We start from the raw sequence: 14004 nt of genomic DNA, 5'->3' as shown, positions 1-14004 counted from the left end.
CATCCCACTAATGATAGTGCGCCTTCTGCGGCAGGGGAGGCTTCCCCGTCTGATCATGAAAAATCAGTCGTGGAAACGAAGCTACATACATCAACTTCTAGTTTCACGGAAGAAATTTTAACACCTGAGCATGAAAAATCAGTCGAAGAACCTGAGCTACTCAACTTCTAGTTTTACAGAACAGATTCCAACGCCTGAGCAAACTCCTGAAAACCCAGTCGCGGAACCGGAGCCACATCAATCACCTTCTTCCGGCTTTTCGGAGGAGATTTTGACACCTGAACAGATTTCTCAGTCGCATTCCCAATCGCTACGTGAGTCCGAAAGTTCATCGGCCACATTATCTGAGTCGATGAGGACCCCACGATTAAACAGGGCTACCTTACCCGATGCCTATATAGAGCCTTTTCGATTGGGATGGCGTAGAGAAGTGTGTAAGCGGGCAACGGTTAGGCCGGGAGGAAACGAGGTCGATATCTATTACCGTCCTCCAGACAATAAAAGATTAAGGTCACCTTACGAGGTCCAAGTTTACCTCCAAAATAATAAGATCCCGAACCTAACCAGGGAACATTTCTCGTTTGCTCGAGAACCAATCTCAGTTTTCCTTATCACCCAAGCCACTAAAAGAATTACTAAATCGTATAATGTTCGGTGGCCGAAGTAAAACTAAAATGCCGTCATCAAACGGAAGAGCCAAAGAAAAAAAACTTTTTAAAATTTTGTGATAGTACTTGAAACCCCTGCAAAAGATTTTTCTGGGTTCCTCGGGGTAACCCTTTACTTGAAACAACATGTTTGAAATTTTTCTATAATTTTGTATAAATAAAAGTTCCTAAAGAGGGGGGATGTAACATGGCTGTCAGAACTCTTGGAGCTTCCACTCCTTGGTTCTGGCAGGGCATATCTAGCCTCCATGTTACAAGCCACTCCCTCTTCCACAGATGTTATCTAGGATAATTTTAGTTTTGTCAATCAGTTCTGTTTATGATTTCTCCGAAGACGGATCGACTTTTGTATACTAGTTCGGTTACGGGTTTATTCCTATATAGGTTAACTGAAATAAAATTGTTATTGAATTTGGATTAAAACTGTAAGTTAACCTAAATTATTTTATGGCCCTCGGGAAATTATTCCCTTGAATTAAGTTTATTCTACTAAGGGTTACAATAGTTAAAAACAACTACTTCAAAAATAAAATAAATACGTGCAAACGCGATACTATAAAAGTCTGGAACACAGTCCATGAAGCGATGAGTAATAGTAAAAAACAGGACTCAATTGAAAAAATTATCTCAAAAAATCTTACCTACACGGTTAAAGAACACCCAAAGGAAGTAGTTAACTCTTTTAACGAACATTTTAGTCTAGTTGGGTCAAAATTGGCCCATGATATTTTGTCAAAGCAAAAAGCTACAACACATAATTCCAGGAACCCTAAAAGTTTATTCTTGACACCAGTATCCCCTATGACATCGAAAAAGAAATAAACTCTTTAAAAAATTCCAATGCTAAAGGGCATGATGGAATTGGGATCAAAGGCCTTAAAAAAGTAAGCAAATTCATTAGCCAACCACTAGCACATCTCGTAAATCAATCTTTAACAACGGGCATATTTCCAGATATTTATAAAAGAGCTATAATAATATCGGTTTATAAATCAGGATCCAAGCTAGACATGCAAAATTACAGGCCTATATCGCTGCTTAGTAACATCTCGAAAAAACAAACTATCACAATTTTTAGAAGTAACTAATTATTTATCAAAAAATCAATATGGCTTTCGTACAAACTTAAGTACTAAAGATGCTATAACAGAAGTTACCGAGCGGCTGTATAGGGCGGTGGACAAAAACCAAAAATTAATTGGAGTATTTTTAGACTTACAAAAGGCCTTTGACACAGTTTCCCATCCAATACTAATAGAAAAATTAGATGGAGGTGGCATTCGAGGCATTACTTTAGAATGGTTCAGGAGCTATTGGTATGAACGTGATGCAGTTGTTAGAATCGATGGGGTACAGAGTGGCCCCTTAGTTATAGAGTTTGGTGTACCTCAGTTAACAGTAATTGGACCTATCCTTTTCCTAGTATATATAAACGATTTATGTAACCTTATAATTGATGGAAAAGTAGTATCCTTTGCGGATGACACCGTGCTCCTAGTTGAAGGTTTAAACTGCGGAGATGCCTTCTGCAAAGCGCAAGAAGTTCTAAACAAAACAATACTTCAACTAGACAAAGATATTCTAACACTTAACATTAAAAAAACTAAATTTATTTGCTTCACTCCTACACCAATGGACTTGGCTAACGACCTAATAATCCATACAGATATCTCTTGTTCAACTCGCCGAGAATGCGATATAAAATGACATACACTCGAAAAGGTAAATACAGTAAAGTACTTAGGGATTAAAATTGACTCTAACTTAAAATGGCACAGTCAAATAAATTATGTAAAAAATAAAATAAGATTGAGCTTAAGTAAATTCCACGCTATTCGTAACTTTCTGGAACTTTCATGGATTAGAACAATATACTTTGCTATAACACAATCAGTGATATCTTATGGCCTAATTGGTCGGGGGGGGGAGCTTATGGTGATTTAATGGAACCATTAGAAATCCTCCAAAGGAAAATAATACGTATATGCTTGAAAAAAGACAATTTATATTCTAGACAATTATTATATAACGAATTTAAAGTTTTCTCGGTAAAACAACTATATGTAAAAGATATTTTGTTATACACTTTTAAAAACAGAGTAAATTTATTACCAAGTCATACGTATATTACACGTTTTACCACAGAAGGTAATATTTCTAGTGATAGAAACTTCAAAACCATTGGTCAAAGACATGCTTTCCCTTTGGGTCCCAAATTATGTGACTATCTAAACTCGGACATTGATACTTATCAAATATTTAAGAAACAAATTACAATTTGGATAATTAACAATGGAATATCAAATATTAATGACATGTTAAAAACATAAATCGCAATGATTTTCTCTCTTGAAATTACACGTGAACACTATTTTTCTATATATAAAGCTCACCAAGGTCATTGTTGTAGAAATACTAGAACGTAACCTGTAAATTCTACTTATTATATTATGTGATTAAGCCCTGCCACGCACAAGCGCTTTCAGCTCCTGTGGCATATAGGGCAGTGAATTATGTAATTGTACAACTTTGTAATTGAATTATGAGCACTAATAAATTAATAATAATAAAAATCTGCTTTGTATGGTTTCGTATTAGTCGTTCTCAAGAAATGTCCTGAACTTTGACTAGAGTTATCTCTTACGCGAAGTAAGCGGTCATTTGACAAAGTTTCATGAGAATTCAATAGCCATAGTGCGGTGGTTTTTCTTATGAAAAGAGTTTCGCCTGTGTTAGTAAAAGCGGTAAATGGAGAGTTGCATTTGCTACTTTTTGCCAAGGTTCGGCTATTTTTTGCGCCAACGCTCGCCACCATGTCGTACACAGGAAGACCACTGCTTCTTAAATCAGGTTGACGCTTTACAAACCTTACTCCGTTTCTGTTGCACGAAGAGTGAATTGTTTCCATATCTTCTGCTAAGCCACCACATTCCTCAGAAACTACTTCGTAATCCAGATTCGACGTAGTCGAGGGTACCACATCACAAATTGCATCGTTATTTTCGTCTTCATCTTCTTCGAAGTCTTCTAACGCAGGTTCAATCTTTGGTTTGCACACCTTCACTAAAACGCTCTTTAACAGTCCCGCGTCTACAACTCCAACAACATCTGTCATTCTTACATTGAAATTGTTTCTTTTGCTTCCAATCTAGCTTTTTCAATGGCTATTTTAATTTCAAAAGCGGTTGGGTATTGTTAAACTCAAGGTCACTCTTTGATTAACAAAACGATGGCCATCTTTTTTTTGGTTTGGAAATTTTAAGAAATCTTCACAAGCTATCTGGGCTTGGACATCAAGGCGATGAATGCAATTAAGAAGTTCGAGCATTGAAAAGTTTGTTACAGTATAAAAGACTGAAGACATACTTCTTAAGGATCTAAATAATTTCTCATTCTAGAGGGCCGGTAGGCCCTTCTAGATAAGATCCCACACCCTCCCGTAATGTTAAATGAAAATTCACAGATTTTCGCCGATTTTCCCATAGGAATAACATGGGGTTTTTGGTGCTCCTGTACATCGAATCATTTAAAAACTAAAGCGAAGTTACGTTTCGGAATACTTTCAAATTAACAAGTAACTATTCAAGGTGTGCCTTTTTCAAGTTTCATGAAAATTAATTAAGTCTAAGTATGTTAATTTAATTAAAAATGTAAGTACCTCAAAAGATTATTCTACAGCAGACGACGCTAATTGTTCATTACTCTAAAGTAGACGACGCTAATTTGCCATTTCACCGCCTTGAAACTTTAACTTGATATTTTTCAATAAATAATAAAAATAATAAAATAAAACTTTTAAAAACTTACAGGCTTAACTGAGTACTTTCAGTCAGCTACTGCTGTGGAATGTAGGATATAATCTCCAATCCCCTCACGTACGAGACAAAATCCCCGGCCAATTTCCCCCGAATGGATGTCGAGGACAATCCTCCCAGCCCGAGGTCAAATTCTCCCCAGCCCCTGAAAATGTTCCTCCCAGCCCAAGAAAAAATACCCCCAAAACTGTGATTGATTGGGAGGGAAATCTCTATTATATAGTATTTAAAAATGAAGAACAATATTATACGAAAAGGAGTAATGTAACTTCGGAAATAAATATAAACAGCAATTTTTTTGAAAAGGCATAGTATTATTTGGGAAATCAGTAAAGATTAATCAAAAGGTCTTGGATTTAACAAAGACCTAAAAAGTATCGGTAAGAAGAGAGTTAAGCAAGTGACTGAAGGCCAGATATTAAAATTTTTTTTAAATTAAGACTTACATGCTTAAGATGCTGTTTGGACAGTGGGACAAAGGACGATCTTCCTCGTAGAGCTTAACATGGCAGGTGGGTAAGAAAGAAGAGGGCGTCGGACAGCCCCTTGAAGAAACTAATGTTCCATCACCCTATTCCATTGAGTAAACTTAATTTACTGGTAGTCAATTTACTCCCTCTCAATAATATGAAAAATTTACTTATCTCGGGTTTTCGAGCACGATTCCATTCCCCGTTTACATTTTATAACTGCATTTATCATTTTTGGGAGAGTACGTGTATGACATTTTGTCGTTAATAGGTTGCTAACATATCCCCGTTCATGGCCTGAACGATTTATAGTGAAACCTTTTTTTGGTGCAAATTTCAACAATGGCAGCAAATTCCAAAGGGACGTTATGATTTTTAGTCTTGGTTAAACTGAATATATGTAAGAGGGAAAGACACAGGAAAAATACTTTGCCTTCCATCTCGCTCGATGGAAAGATCATAAAAAGAGTAGAGACGTCGAGGGGTCAACCCCCTGTATATCCCGATACTGAGGATTGACATCTCTCTTTTTTAAGTAGAAAGGGTCTATAGCAGCGGTACGACATACAACGGTCACACGGTTCTATGCCAGGCCCATGGCGTCTCTATCGTTTCTATGGTTCGCAAGCAGTAGGGGGGTGCATACTATTCGAAATTTTTTTTATTTTCTTTGTTGTAAACTTGTAATTGTCAACTTAAGGGCGCTTAGGGTGTGAGAGTGTCAGCTGGACTCAGCGCGGTCGTAGCCTGAAAATTCTGACTTGACTATTTTGCAATATAGCCTGCGTTCACCGAGTGGCGTGATCTAGGAGGCTGTGACTCGACTCTGCTACTTCTTAGTCTGTATATCTTCAGGAACAAGTTTAATAAATGTATTAACGGTTTTTAAAGGAATATGGGATTTATCAGGGATAGCCCTGGATTTATATACTTGTCGCTGCGAATCTTCCTATATAAATGTAGTATTTCTAGTAGCCCCAGAGACTTCTGGTAGCACTCTGTATACATTTGGTAGAATACTTTTATAGAAATTGAAATGGTTGAAAATATTTATAAATAAAATTTTGTCGAATTATTTCGTAGTTGTCCTATTTCAAGCCGAGAAATGTTCTCAAAAACAATTACTATTTGGTGACGGAAACCTTAAAAAGTACTATTCACACGGAATTTTGGAGCAGCTTAACGCGTAATAGAGTGGGCTATTGCCTTGGTGACGAGGCCAGCGAAAGAAGGCATGAGAGTGGCACAAGGCGTACTTCTAGCCAGGACGATGTATGCAACTATGCGTCCTCCTCGCTCGTATCGGGCATAGCAGAGGCTAAAGCAGACTACGACTAAATCGTTTTGTCATTGTTACGTGTCGTGTAGTAATTATATGCAGGGCGCCATCTCTTGCAGAGAAATTTTTAATTGGAAAAATAGGATTCGCTAGGCGAAATTATAGGATTTTATAGGACCAGATTCATGAAATTATAGAATAATATAGGACCAGATTCATGAAATTATAGAATAATATAGGACCAGATTCATGAAATTATAGAATAATATAGGACTCTTAAATGACTAGTATATAACCAGAACCGACCAATTTTAATGAAATACTGCTTTATTTTTCAATTAAAATAGTATACAATGCCTTTGCACTGCTAAAAAAATATCACCAACTATATCACATAGTATAAAGACTACTTTTAGGAACTTTTTGGTTTTTGGAAAAAACTCATCCATTACAGTGCGTCTTTAACAAAACGTTTTCTTTTACCATTATATTTCTTTCAGCGTCTAATCCTTTTTTTAAATTGGTCACCGCACGACTCTATCATTAACTGCACAACTGCAACACCCGTTAAATCCTAGTTTTTCAGAGATTCTTTTAACTTGGCATTTGCTTCTTCAAGAAGGCTTCCTGCAACAGCTTCAGCTTTCTCCCTTTCAGTTTTTAAATTATCAACTTTTTTAGATAAATCGGCTATTTCGTCTTTCCTTTTACGCATATTTTCCTTTTTCATTAGTTTCCGTGCTTGAAGTTCTTTTTGCGAATTATCTTGTCTTTTTCTCTCTAATTCCTCTTCTTTTTGCTACTCCAATCTTACGATGTACGAAGAATGAGCTTCCTTCGCCATAGATAGTAATTTTTGGGAAATGGGAAATAAATGAAGGACACGTTCATAGCCCTTAACAGCGTCCTTCACAGACATTATCGCGCTTAAAGTAGGTAGTGACATATTGGTTCTATCTGTTGTCACTACTTTTGATGACTTAAAGCCTAATTCCATTTTGTCCAGAGGTGCCAAATTGGAATTTTCTTTCAGATTAATTTTGTGAAGATGGAATTTATTTGCTTCCAAAACATCAGGTTTCAATATCTTGGCAAGAATTACTATCACTAAATCTCTAGGTTTCTCATACTATAAATGTATCATTGGATCTTCTTTCTGGAAAAACGTCATGCAGCGGGAAAACGCTTGACAAGCACTAAGTACCATGTTGATTTCCGCTACAATCGTTGGTTTGCGCAAAATTCTGCGTATTTCGGCGTAATTTTTGTTGCTTTCCAACTTTTGCTTAGCTAAAACCTTCAGAAAATATTCATTGAGAGCTTCTATTTGCTGTAATAAACGTTGTGACGCAGGCTCGAGAGTGAGTCATCTGGTTTCAACATGTTTCATAAACTTGTTGAGGGGAACCCCTTTCTGAACTTGCACGGTCTTATATTCATCTTCTCGCGCCGAAGACCTCTTGAAAAAAATAAACAAGTTGGGAAAACCAAAATTTTACCTCTCCGTGTCAAGAGGTCTACTACTACAAACATATTTACCTAGATATGGAATTATTTCACTTTTTTGAAGTAAAAATTTACGAAATATTGAAGCAGTATTCCAAACATAATGAATGTACAGTAAAGCAGACGACATTTTACATCCAATAAGGATAAATCTTGGACACAGGGGAATCAGTCAATGGGGAAAAGAACAGGAAATGAAGTCTACGCTTCAGCTGTTTACCCTTTATTCTGAAAGCTACATTCACAAATGGTTTGCAGTGTAAACACTATCGTCTCGTCTCACCTCAACCATATTCTTAGTTTGCCAACATGAGTGTTAACGTTAAATAACACCAAAGCTAAATTGTAGCTAGACGCACTAATAGTCAATACGCACCATAAAGAGAATAATAAGTCTGTAGTTACTAGCCGTTTACCATTAGCCCTTTTACTAACCTTATTATTATTATTATTTAAGAGTGTATTTAACTTTCGACTCACTCTGAACCGTTGATGTCTGGTCATTTCAGACACGAAAATCAAAGCCAAAAGTTTACTTCACCTCAGGCCTCAATTATTTACTCTTTGTTTCACTAAGCCTATTGCGGATAATACTTGTTATACGCGCCTGAGTCTAGGTCTTAGTTTTCTTCATAAAATTACTAAACCAAGGATTATTCTATATACAGATGAAGTATAGCTTACGCAATATATAAACAGCCATTTCAAATAACAATATTAAAATAAATTTTTGGAATATCAAAATGAAACAGAGCTCTAAAGCTACAAAAGTACTAAATGCATCATAATTACGAAAAATACTTCCACATATTCACTTTATATTATGGAAAAAGGGAATATTAAGGTTCTGTATGATTTCAAACACATCAACACAAGGCTAACTGCTAACGCGACGCACTAGTGTAACAATGGACGGACACACACAGACAAAAACATAGACTGCTTTTTAAATCTTTCCGTATTAATTTTGAGTTGAGAAACAAGATTATCTTTAATATTTAAATAAATATAATTATTTTTAATTATTTTAATCTTCAATTATTAACATTAATAATAGTTAAATCGTTTAAAATAAAGTTATACCTATTATCTTCTCAAACTTTTCTAATATTGACGTTTAAAGTGAAGGGTACTCCTCTTGCCCGCTTTCTTCAAATTTTGGGGTATATATACGATTCGTTTCCATTATAATAGTAAGGAAAAAGCGCAATTGCGAAAACCTTTGGTGGCCGATCCCACCTTAGGGAGGCTAGACGTTTCTCGTAACCCTAGCTGATCGCCGTGTATATCCTAAAACCAAACGATGATAATGGAGTAGAAGCCAATGATACAGATTGGTGTCTATGTGGAATTGACGGAAGACCAGTGGATGGTGGTGTTAGAAGCCAATGATACAGATTGGTGTCTATGTGGAATAGACGGAAGACCAGTGGATGGTGGTGTTAGAAGCCAATGATACAGATTGGTGTCTATATGGTATAGACGGAAGGCCAGTGGATGGTGGTGTTAGAAGCCAGTGTAAGTGCGGACTGGTGTCAATGTGGGATTGACAAAGAATAGAAGATGGTGGTGGTGGAAGCCAGAAAAGTACCAGACTGGTGTTCATATGGGATGGAAGAAGACCAAACATGGTGGTGTGAGAGCTCAAGTATAGAGTAGCCAACGGAGAGAAATACAATTTTCCAAATTTCTATGAACTGTCAATGCGGTCCGGAAATTGGGAACACGTTTGCTCCGATACGCAAACTGCGAACGCGGTCACGTGGGTGTAACAACGGACAGACAGACAGACACACACACACAGACAGACAGACAGACAGACAGACAGACAGACAGACACGGCCGTTACAGAACCTCTCCTGGACTACGTCACACGGAGAGGTAAAAAAACCAGGATGGCTAGCTCCGAAACATAAGATCCGTAACTGTCCAAGCCTTTTATCAGAGCGTTATGCATTGTATGGAGATTACAGCTACCAATATCCAGTAGACTGCAACCATTCTGACGAGATTCCACCACTTCTCTATTAACTAATCGCCAAACCGTCTTATTAGCATTAGGCCCGTCGCTTCCCAATGATAAAATTTTATTAAGAGGCAAATTATTGGTTTCAATACTGTATAAAATATTTTTGATAAATCTGCGCCCTTATCGAGACCCATAAAGAAAGTCTGCAAATGACGAACTACAATTTCATTTGTTGTTCCAGACCAAAATCTTATCTTCAACATTAATTCCTTCTTGTTTTGATTGTTAGAGGTTTCGTCGTATTGTATACTAAAGAATGGACGTGACGAATTCATTAAATCTTGTAACATTTTCTGGTGGAAATGAGGCCCCAATGCTTCAGTAATTAAATAGGACATTTTAGTGTGACTTAAATGAAAATCTTTCGAAATTGATCCTGGAAACAAGGCACGAAACGTATTTTCTATTCCATCGCAAGAAGCAAAAGACCAATTTTAAGACACCACTTTTAAAGCCCATAAAATCTCAGCTTTCACAAGTTCATCTTTACGGCAAATCAAATTAAATGAATACAACGTTTTGCTTCCTTGTGTGCCATTGTTGTCTTTCGTAGGCTTCAATTCAGTTTGTTTTCCAAGAAGTTTAAGCCTTTCAAGATGTTTTTCCCAGAAGAATGCTATAAAACTTGCTTTATCCCTTGGTTTGACACGGAGAAATCCGTATTACATAGTTTACAAAAAACACAAAAATCCGAAGCCTTGCTTTGACAGCACCATTCACTGATGATTATTCCATTACTATCGGTTCTCTCCAGCCACGAAGAATTAAATTTATTTTTATTTTTTGGCATTATTAGTTCTAAGCCTTGGACACAATTAGATGGAGTTTCTTCTGTCCCTGTGCTTGTGTTGTCTTCACTGATGGATTTAATAACGACAGTGGCCTTTAGGAATGAAAATAACATTTTTGTTTTCAATGAAATTATATATTATTTACTTTATCTTATCTTACCTGCTACACCGAAACGACTAAACGCGGTCTGACCGTCTGACGCCGCGCTTACGGAGTCCGGACAGCCTATCAGTTTCCCGCTTTTTTTCGCTGTGGAGCAGAGTCTGCTCAGCAGACGACCCAAAAACCAGGAGCATTACCCTTTCCATGGAGTAGTTTTTTTGGAGTATAAATGAAATTTTCCTAAAACCCCATTACATGGCACTTAAAACTCATCTAATAGTGCTCGTTGGTGGTAAATTAAAAAGCCATAACTAAAATGACGTGCAAAAACTTTCTAAATCGAGAGATATTACAATGGATGAATCTGTCTGTTTGTCTGTATGTTGTATTTTGTTGAAATGACTCAAATGCCATTTTATTACGCTATACAAAAATTTTTACTTAAGGGATTACAATTAATTACTTCAAAATTCTCAAACTGTGGGCCTTTATAGGACGATTTGTGAAATTATAGGATAAAATAGGACACTTTTCAAAATATAGGATTTTATAGGAATTGTAGGACCTCTGGACGCCCTGTATATGGTATTTTTCATCTTGAAATCCCCTAAAAATGTTAAATGTAGTTAAAAAATGTAAACGGGGAATGGAATCGTGCTCGAAAACCCGAGATAAGCAAATTTTTAAAATTATTGAGAGGGAATAAATTGAATACCAGTAAATTAAGTTTATTCAATGGAATAGGGTGATGGAACATTATTTTCTTAAAGGGGCTGTCCGACGCCCTCTCCTTTCTTACCCACCTGCCATGTTAAGCTCTACGAGGAAGATCGTCCTTTGTCCCACTGTCCGAACAGCATCTTAAGCATGTAAGTCTTAATTTAAAAAAACTTTTAATATCTGGGCTTTCACTCACTTGCTTAACTGTCTTCTCATCGATACTTTTTAGGTCTTTGTTAAATCCAAGACGTTTTGATTAATATCTGTGACTTCGGCCTTAATTTTTATTAATTTTGTGTAGACACGTTGGTGATTTTATATTGATTATTTCAACGCTTATTTCTGCATGCCGTAGAATAGGGAGCTAACAGTTCTGACCCTGAAACGTCACACCCTTCTATCTCTTACTGGAGTTTCATCCCCCCTAACGGTTGGAAACAGTATTCTACGCGCAAAAATGCCAACCAGATAGGGGCTGCGTGACATCGGACTATCTCTTCCCCCTAGCCAGTTGTTAGCTCCCTATAGGAAGTAGTTCATCATTCTTTGGAAAATTGTTGAGAGGTCGGAGCTATGGGATATATTTTTAGTCTAAATTGTATGACCTGAGCTGACAAAGATTGTAGTATGACACTATAGAGACCTTTCAGATGACTAGTAGTACGTCACACCCTCCCAAGTCTTACCGCGGTTCTGGTAGCCATATTGGGTGGTCTCAGCTTCATCCCAGCTTTAAACCCACCAATATGGCAGCGTAAATTACGTCACGAGACTCGGCTCCTGCTCCAACTGAAAGCTCTCTATTTCAGGTGGACCAAGACCTGATGCTCTATTACAAATTTTTGAGCCCCATTTCCAATGTCATTGTTTTAACAAGATCTTATTCAAAATGGATAATTTCTTTTAACCTTGACAGGAAATGAAACATATGGAATATCCCATCTTTTGTGTCGCTCTAACTTTAACCTAGTTTAAAGAACTAAGATAGTATTTTTTGTCGAAAATGGCATTAAATTAGTAAACTAGCAATACTTTAGCAATATTTCAGGGTGAAAACAAATCCAATTTTGTAATATTTTGGGAAAGATGTCAATTTGATAATAATAAGAAATACAATAACAGGCACACATTCAGTCATTCAGTTTTTATGTTATTAGCTCCGCCCTTAAGTACAATTCTAATTGGATTCAGCCTTTGGGAAATTGAAGTTGGTGTTTAAATGATTTGCCGGAATGCTAGGAGGTCAGGCAATGCTTTGATTTATCATTAAATATAGGAAATAACAGGATTAAATTATTATTTACTTGTAATCATGAAATTAATGGTAATTTTATGCGCTGTAAACTATTTTACCTTTAATAAATAAAGTTAAATGACAGTTACGGTAATTTATTGATGACAAAGTTTAGGGTTAATAATATTATTTGATATAATAGTTAAAATACAAATAGGAATGTAATGGCTGTTTAATAATTACTTTCAAATCATTAAAGTACTAAGTTGCATTAAGAATGCTTTCCTTCGACTATTTTCAAGGTTTTAAACACGCATGATTATGATATTGGAAGGCGCAAAAGATTTATTTTAAATAAACATTTGGTTTGATACTTGCCACGTTTATTTACAGCATGTAATTTGGGCTTAATTTCCCTAGTTGTTATTTAATTGTGGAATTCATTATAAATTTATTCCAGTCAATAAATATATTGTTTTTTACGTTTAAAGGTAAAAGTTGCATATTTTAAAGGGTTTTTTCAAAGAAAATTGTTTTTTGACACCAGAAAGGCTTTTGAGGATAATTAGCGATTGCGTCCAGCTGCCAAAAAATAGACCCTAACAGGGAAACGCTAAGAGTAACTAAAATTAATTTTAAATGAATCTAAAATGTAAGTTTCACAATGAATGTGTGAGAGGGATTAAAAAAATGTTCAAGGACAGTCATACGTGAAGGTTGGATTTAAAAGTGTGAGAGTTCAACATTATCCTATGAATGCCTATAATAATTTTGTTAATCTCTCAAGTGAACAATTCAGTGATGAAAAAATATTTAAACACATTTAATTCTAGGATTGTCAAATTGAGACTATATATTTGCCAGAAAAATAGTAAGCATGTGTTTCAATATTATATTTTTTTAAGGTATAAAAAAGGGAAGAGGAGTTTGTTAAATTAGTCCTAATATACTTAAAGATGCTTTTTAAAATTGGTAGTGCTTTGTTGGTGTAGAATCTGCAGTTTAGTTAAGAGAGTTAATGAGGTGCCATGTATTTGGTAGCGACATCTCCAATCCAGTTGATTTTATTTTTTTTTCTACATTTATTACTATTGAACTCAGAAGGCATTACTGCTTAACGTCATTAATTGGCAGCATTTTTTACTGGTTCCCTCGACCTTGCTTTGTTTGGCAAACGTCCGTTAAACAATGTATATACCATCATGGTATATTACCTTTAAGGCGTTTTGATGAAAATTGAAGTCCAAGGTTAATCAGTTGATATTTTAGAGTAACGAGTGAAGTACTTGAGGTTTAATCGAGTGGTGAAGGAGGGGGGATTTGGGAAAGTCAATTCCTGTAGGGTAGGAATGCTGACAAGTCCCTTATTCCCTCAAAACTTTGTCGCCC

This window comes from Phalangium opilio, unplaced genomic scaffold, assembly GCF_054372755.1.
Source record: "Phalangium opilio isolate 3A_F unplaced genomic scaffold, DU_Popi_V2 ptg000046l_1, whole genome shotgun sequence".
NCBI lineage: Eukaryota > Metazoa > Arthropoda > Arachnida > Opiliones > Phalangiidae > Phalangium > Phalangium opilio.
This window is presented reverse-complemented; position numbering follows the sequence as displayed.